The sequence below is a fragment of the Anopheles moucheti genome, unplaced genomic scaffold, assembly GCF_943734755.1.
Source record: "Anopheles moucheti unplaced genomic scaffold, idAnoMoucSN_F20_07 putative_Y_1, whole genome shotgun sequence".
In the NCBI taxonomy this organism is placed as follows: Eukaryota; Metazoa; Arthropoda; class Insecta; order Diptera; family Culicidae; genus Anopheles; species Anopheles moucheti.
Window position 1 is genome coordinate 1,260,075 of NW_026453651.1, and position 8,983 is coordinate 1,269,057.

The window sequence follows — 8,983 nt, forward strand, 5'->3', positions numbered from 1 at the left end:
CTGTTAATTACAACTAACTTTGTCCATCCGATTCGAACTTTGTTCGTTGATATGAAGTTCCACTAGAAGTGTGTTTTCATACAAAAACTGTTAATTACAACTTACTTTGTCCATCCGATTCGAACTTTGTTCTTTGATTTGAAGTTCCACCAGAAGTGTGTTTTCATACAAAAACTGTTAATTACAACTAACTTTGTCCATCCGATTCGAACTTTGTTCGTTGATATGAAGTTCCACTAGAAGTGTGTTTTCATACAAAAACTGTTAATTACAACTTACTTTGTCCATCCGATTCGAACTTTGTTCTTTGATTTGAAGTTCCACCAGAAGTGTGTTTTTATACAAAAACTGTTAATTACAACTAACTTTGTCCATCCGATTCGAACTTTGTTCGTTGATATGAAGTTCCACTAGAAGTGTGTTTTCATACAAAAACTGTTAATTACAACTTACTTTGTCCATCCGATTCGAACTTTGTTCTTTGATTTGAAGTTCCACCAGAAGTGTGTTTTCATACAAAAACTGTTAATTACAACTAACTTTGTCCATCCGATTCGAACTTTGTTCGTTGATATGAAGTTCCACTAGAAGTGTGTTTTCATACAAAAACTGTTAATTACAACTTACTTTGTCCATCCGATTCGAACTTTGTTCTTTGATTTGAAGTTCCACCAGAAGTGTGTTTTCATACAAAAACTGTTAATTACAACTAACTTTGTCCATCCGATTCGAACTTTGTTCGTTGATATGAAGTTCCACTAGAAGTGTGTTTTCATACAAAAACTGTTAATTACAACTTACTTTGTCCATCCGATTCGAACTTTGTTCTTTGATTTGAAGTTCCACCAGAAGTGTGTTTTCATACAAAAACTGTTAATTACAACTAACTTTGTCCATCCGATTCGAACTTTGTTCGTTGATATGAAGTTCCACTAGAAGTGTGTTTTCATACAAAAACTGTTAATTACAACTTACTTTGTCCATCCGATTCGAACTTTGTTCTTTGATTTGAAGTTCCACCAGAAGTGTGTTTTTATACAAAAACTGTTAATTACAACTAACTTTGTCCATCCGATTCGAACTTTGTTCGTTGATATGAAGTTCCACTAGAAGTGTGTTTTCATACAAAAACTGTTAATTACAACTAACTTTGTCCATCCGATTCGAACTTTGTTCGTTGATATGAAGTTCCACCAGAAGTGTGTTTTCATACAAAAACTGTTAATTACAACTAACTTTGTCCATCCGATTCGAACTTTGTTCGTTGATATGAAGTTCCACTAGAAGTGTGTTTTCATACAAAAACTGTTAATTACAACTTACTTTGTCCATCCGATTCGAACTTTGTTCTTTGATTTGAAGTTCCACCAGAAGTGTGTTTTTATACAAAAACTGTTAATTACAACTAACTTTGTCCATCCGATTCGAACTTTGTTCGTTGATATGAAGTTCCACTAGAAGTGTGTTTTCATACAAAAACTGTTAATTACAACTAACTTTGTCCATCCGATTCGAACTTTGTTCGTTGATATGAAGTTCCACTAGAAGTGTGTTTTCATACAAAAACTGTTAATTACAACTAACTTTGTCCATCCGATTCGAACTTTGTTCGTTGATATGAAGTTCCACTAGAAGTGTGTTTTCATACAAAAACTGTTAATTACAACTTACTTTGTCCATCCGATTCGAACTTTGTTCTTTGATTTGAAGTTCCACCAGAAGTGTGTTTTCATACAAAAACTGTTAATTACAACTAACTTTGTCCATCCGATTCGAACTTTGTTCTTTGATTTGAAGTTCCACCAGAAGTGTGTTTTCATACAAAAACTGTTAATTACAACTAACTTTGTCCATCCGATTCGAACTTTGTTCGTTGATATGAAGTTCCACTAGAAGTGTGTTTTCATACAAAAACTGTTAATTACAACTTACTTTGTCCATCCGATTCGAACTTTGTTCTTTGATTTGAAGTTCCACCAGAAGTGTGTTTTCATACAAAAACTGTTAATTACAACTAACTTTGTCCATCCAAAACGAACTTTGTTCGTTGATATGAAGTTCCACTAGAAGTGTGTTTTCATACAAAAACTGTTAATTACAACTAACTTTGTCCATCCGATTCGAACTTTGTTCGTTGATATGAAGTTCCACTAGAAGTGTGTTTTCATACAAAAACTGTTAATTACAACTTACTTTGTCCATCCGATTCGAACTTTGTTCTTTGATTTGAAGTTCCACCAGAAGTGTGTTTTCATACAAAAACTGTTAATTACAACTAACTTTGTCCATCCGATTCGAACTTTGTTCTTTGATTTGAAGTTCCACCAGAAGTGTGTTTTCATACAAAAACTGTTAATTACAACTAACTTTGTCCATCCGATTCGAACTTTGTTCGTTGATATGAAGTTCCACTAGAAGTGTGTTTTCATACAAAAACTGTTAATTACAACTTACTTTGTCCATCCGATTCGAACTTTGTTCTTTGATTTGAAGTTCCACCAGAAGTGTGTTTTCATACAAAAACTGTTAATTACAACTAACTTTGTCCATCCGATTCGAACTTTGTTCTTTGATTTGAAGTTCCACCAGAAGTGTGTTTTCATACAAAAACTGTTAATTACAACTAACTTTGTCCATCCGATTCGAACTTTGTTCGTTGATATGAAGTTCCACTAGAAGTGTGTTTTCATACAAAAACTGTTAATTACAACTTACTTTGTCCATCCGATTCGAACTTTGTTCTTTGATTTGAAGTTCCACCAGAAGTGTGTTTTCATACAAAAACTGTTAATTACAACTAACTTTGTCCATCCAAAACGAACTTTGTTCGTTGATATGAAGTTCCACTAGAAGTGTGTTTTCATACAAAAACTGTTAATTACAACTAACTTTGTCCATCCGATTCGAACTTTGTTCGTTGATATGAAGTTCCACTAGAAGTGTGTTTTCATACAAAAACTGTTAATTACAACTAACTTTGTCCATCCGATTCGAACTTTGTTCTTTGATACGAAGTTCCACCAGAAGTGTGTTTTCATACAAAAACTGTTAATTACAACTAACTTTGTCCATCCGATTCGAACTTTGTTCTTTGATTTGAAGTTCCACCAGAAGTGTGTTTTCATACAAAAACTGTTAATTACAACTAACTTTGTCCATCCGATTCGAACTTTGTTCGTTGATATGAAGTTCCACCAGAAGTGTGTTTTCATACAAAAACTGTTAATTACAACTAACTTTGTCCATCCGATTCGAACTTTGTTCGTTGATATGAAGTTCCACCAGAAGTGTGTTTTCATACAAAAACTGTTAATTACAACTAACTTTGTCCATCCGATTCGAACTTTGTTCTTTGATACGAAGTTCCACCAGAAGTGTGTTTTCATACAAAAACTGTTAATTACAACTAACTTTGTCCATCCGATTCGAACTTTGTTCTTTGATTTGAAGTTCCACCAGAAGTGTGTTTTCATACAAAAACTGTTAATTACAACTAACTTTGTCCATCCGATTCGAACTTTGTTCGTTGATATGAAGTTCCACTAGAAGTGTGTTTTTATACAAAAACTGTTAATTACAACTAACTTTGTCCATCCGATTCGAACTTTGTTCTTTGATTTGAAGTTCCACCAGAAGTGTGTTTTCATACAAAAACTGTTAATTACAACTAACTTTGTCCATCCAAAACGAACTTTGTTCGTTGATATGAAGTTCCACCAGAAGTGTGTTTTCATACAAAAACTGTTAATTACAACTAACTTTGTCCATCCGATTCGAACTTTGTTCGTTGATATGAAGTTCCACCAGAAGTGTGTTTTCATACAAAAACTGTTAATTACAACTAACTTTGTCCATCCGATTCGAACTTTGTTCTTTGATACGAAGTTCCACCAGAAGTGTGTTTTCATACAAAAACTGTTAATTACAACTAACTTTGTCCATCCGATTCGAACTTTGTTCTTTGATTTGAAGTTCCACCAGAAGTGTGTTTTCATACAAAAACTGTTAATTACAACTAACTTTGTCCATCCGATTCGAACTTTGTTCGTTGATATGAAGTTCCACTAGAAGTGTGTTTTTATACAAAAACTGTTAATTACAACTAACTTTGTCCATCCGATTCGAACTTTGTTCGTTGATATGAAGTTCCACTAGAAGTGTGTTTTCATACAAAAACTGTTAATTACAACTAACTTTGTCCATCCGATTCGAACTTTGTTCTTTGATTTGAAGTTCCACCAGAAGTGTGTTTTCATACAAAAACTGTTAATTACAACTAACTTTGTCCATCCAAAACGAACTTTGTTCGTTGATATGAAGTTCCACTAGAAGTGTGTTTTCATACAAAAACTGTTAATTACAACTAACTTTGTCCATCCGATTCGAACTTTGTTCGTTGATATGAAGTTCCACCAGAAGTGTGTTTTCATACAAAAACTGTTAATTACAACTAACTTTGTCCATCCGATTCGAACTTTGTTCTTTGATTTGAAGTTCCACCAGAAGTGTGTTTTCATACAAAAACTGTTAATTACAACTAACTTTGTCCATCCGATTCGAACTTTGTTCGTTGATATGAAGTTCCACCAGAAGTGTGTTTTCATACAAAAACTGTTAATTACAACTAACTTTGTCCATCCGATTCGAACTTTGTTCTTTGATACGAAGTTCCACCAGAAGTGTGTTTTCATACAAAAACTGTTAATTACAACTAACTTTGTCCATCCGATTCGAACTTTGTTCGTTGATATGAAGTTCCACCAGAAGTGTGTTTTCATACAAAAACTGTTAATTACAACTAACTTTGTCCATCCGATTCGAACTTTGTTCTTTGATTTGAAGTTCCACCAGAAGTGTGTTTTCATACAAAAACTGTTAATTACAACTAACTTTGTCCATCCAAAACGAACTTTGTTCGTTAATATGAAATTCCCAAGAAGTGTGTTTTCATACAAAAACTGTTAATTACAACTAACTTTGTCCATCCGATTCGAACTTTTTTCTTTGATTTGAAGTTCCACCAGAAGTGTGTTTTCATACAAAAACTGTTAATTACAACTAACTTTGTCCATCCGATTCGAACTTTGTTCTTTGATACGAAGTTCCACCAGAAGTGTGTTTTCATACAAAAACTGTTAATTACAACTAACTTTGTCCATCCGATTCGAACTTTGTTCTTTGATTTGAAGTTCCACCAGAAGTGTGTTTTCATACAAAAACTGTTAATTACAACTAACTTTGTCCATCCGATTCGAACTTTGTTCGTTGATATGAAGTTCCACCAGAAGTGTGTTTTCATACAAAAACTGTTAATTACAACTAACTTTGTTAATCCAAAACGAACTTTGTTCGTTAATATGAAATTCCACTAGAAGTGTGTTTTCATACAAAAACTGTTAATTACAACTAAATTTGTCCATCCGATTCAAACTTTGTTCGTTGATATGAAGTTCCACTAGAAGTGTGTTTTCATACAAAAACTGTTAATTACAACTAACTTTGTCCATCCGATTCGAACTTTGTTCGTTGATATGAAGTTCCACTAGAAGTGTGTTTTCATACAAAAACTGTTAATTACAACTAACTTTGTCCATCCGATTCGAACTTTGTTCGTTGATATGAAGTTCCACCAGAAGTGTGTTTTCATACAAAAACTGTTAATTACAACTAACTTTGTCCATCCGATTCGAACTTTGTTCGTTGATATGAAGTTCCACCAGAAGTGTGTTTTCATACAAAAACTGTTAATTACAACTAACTTTGTTAATCCAAAACGAACTTTGTTCGTTAATATGAAATTCCACTAGAAGTGTGTTTTCATACAAAAACTGTTAATTACAACTAAATTTGTCCATCCGATTCAAACTTTGTTCGTTGATATGAAGTTCCACTAGAAGTGTGTTTTCATACAAAAACTGTTAATTACAACTAACTTTGTCCATCCGATTCGAACTTTGTTCGTTGATATGAAGTTCCACCAGAAGTGTGTTTTCATACAAAAACTGTTAATTACAACTAACTTTGTCCATCCGATTCGAACTTTGTTCGTTGATATGAAGTTCCACCAGAAGTGTGTTTTCATACAAAAACTGTTAATTACAACTAACTTTGTCCATCCGATTCGAACTTTGTTCTTTGATTTGAAGTTCCACCAGAAGTGTGTTTTCATACAAAAACTGTTAATTACAACTAACTTTGTCCATCCAAAACGAACTTTGTTCGTTAATATGAAGTTCCACTAGAAGTGTGTTTTCATACAAAAACTGTTAATTACAACTAACTTTGTCCATCCGATTCGATCTTTGTTCTTTGATATGAAGTTCCACCAGAAGTGTGTTTTCATACAAAAACTGTTAATTACAACTTACTTTGTCCATCCGATTCGAACTTTGTTCGTTTATATGAAGTTCCACTAGAAGTGTGTTTTCATACAAAAACTGTTAATTACAACTAACTTTGTCCATCCGATTCGAACTTTGTTCGTTGATATGAAGTTCCACTAGAAGTGTGTTTTCATACAAAAACTGTTAATTACAACTAACTTTGTCCATCCGATTCGAACTTTGTTCTTTGATAGGAAGTTCCACCAGAAGTGTGTTTTCATACAAAAACTGTTAATTACAACTAACTTTGTCCATCCGATTCGATCTTTGTTATTTGATATGAAGTACCACCAGAAGTGTGTTTTTATACAAAAACTGTTAATTACAACTAACTTTGTCCATCCGATTCGAACTTTGTTCGTTGATATGAAGTTCCACTAGAAGTGTGTTTTCATACAAAAACTGTTAATTACAACTTACTTTGTCCATCCGATTCGAACTTTGTTCTTTGATTTGAAGTTCCACCAGAAGTGTGTTTTCATACAAAAACTGTTAATTACAACTAACTTTGTCCATCCGATTCGATCTTTGTTCTTTGATATGAAGTTCCACCAGAAGTGTGTTTTTATACAAAAACTGTTAATTACAACTAACTTTGTCCATCCGATTCGAACTTTGTTCGTTGATATGAAGTTCCACTAGAAGTGTGTTTTCATACAAAAACTGTTAATTACAACTAACTTTGTCCATCCGATTCGAACTTTGTTCTTTGATTTGAAGTTCCACCAGAAGTGTGTTTTCATACAAAAACTGTTAATTACAACTAACTTTGTCCATCCGATTCGAACTTTGTTCGTTGATATGAAGTTCCACTAGAAGTGTGTTTTCATACAAAAACTGTTAATTACAACTTACTTTGTCCATCCGATTCGAACTTTGTTCTTTGATTTGAAGTTCCACCAGAAGTGTGTTTTCATACAAAAACTGTTAATTACAACTAACTTTGTCCATCCGATTCGATCTTTGTTCTTTGATATGAAGTTCCACCAGAAGTGTGTTTTTATACAAAAACTGTTAATTACAACTAACTTTGTCCATCCGATTCGAACTTTGTTCGTTGATATGAAGTTCCACTAGAAGTGTGTTTTCATACAAAAACTGTTAATTACAACTAACTTTGTCCATCCGATTCGAACTTTGTTCGTTGATATGAAGTTCCACCAGAAGTGTGTTTTCATACAAAAACTGTTAATTACAACTAACTTTGTCCATCCGATTCGAACTTTGTTCGTTGATATGAAGTTCCACTAGAAGTGTGTTTTCATACAAAAACTGTTAATTACAACTTACTTTGTCCATCCGATTCGAACTTTGTTCTTTGATTTGAAGTTCCACCAGAAGTGTGTTTTCATACAAAAACTGTTAATTACAACTAACTTTGTCCATCCGATTCGAACTTTGTTCTTTGATTTGAAGTTCCACCAGAAGTGTGTTTTCATACAAAAACTGTTAATTACAACTAACTTTGTCCATCCGATTCGAACTTTGTTCGTTGATATGAAGTTCCACTAGAAGTGTGTTTTCATACAAAAACTGTTAATTACAACTTACTTTGTCCATCCGATTCGAACTTTGTTCTTTGATTTGAAGTTCCACCAGAAGTGTGTTTTCATACAAAAACTGTTAATTACAACTAACTTTGTCCATCCAAAACGAACTTTGTTCGTTGATATGAAGTTCCACTAGAAGTGTGTTTTCATACAAAAACTGTTAATTACAACTAACTTTGTCCATCCGATTCGAACTTTGTTCGTTGATATGAAGTTCCACCAGAAGTGTGTTTTCATACAAAAACTGTTAATTACAACTAACTTTGTCCATCCGATTCGAACTTTGTTCTTTGATTTGAAGTTCCACCAGAAGTGTGTTTTCATACAAAAACTGTTAATTACAACTAACTTTGTCCATCCGATTCGAACTTTGTTCTTTGATTTGAAGTTCCACCAGAAGTGTGTTTTCATACAAAAACTGTTAATTACAACTAACTTTGTCCATCCGATTCGAACTTTGTTCGTTGATATGAAGTTCCACTAGAAGTGTGTTTTCATACAAAAACTGTTAATTACAACTTACTTTGTCCATCCGATTCGAACTTTGTTCTTTGATTTGAAGTTCCACCAGAAGTGTGTTTTCATACAAAAACTGTTAATTACAACTAACTTTGTCCATCCAAAACGAACTTTGTTCGTTGATATGAAGTTCCACTAGAAGTGTGTTTTCATACAAAAACTGTTAATTACAACTAACTTTGTCCATCCGATTCGAACTTTGTTCGTTGATATGAAGTTCCACCAGAAGTGTGTTTTCATACAAAAACTGTTAATTACAACTAACTTTGTCCATCCGATTCGAACTTTGTTCTTTGATACGAAGTTCCACCAGAAGTGTGTTTTCATACAAAAACTGTTAATTACAACTTACTTTGTCCATCCGATTCGAACTTTGTTCTTTGATTTGAAGTTCCACCAGAAGTGTGTTTTCATACAAAAACTGTTAATTACAACTAACTTTGTCCATCCGATTCGAACTTTGTTCGTTGATATGAAGTTCCACCAGAAGTGTGTTTTCATACAAAAACTGTTAATTACAACTAACTTTGT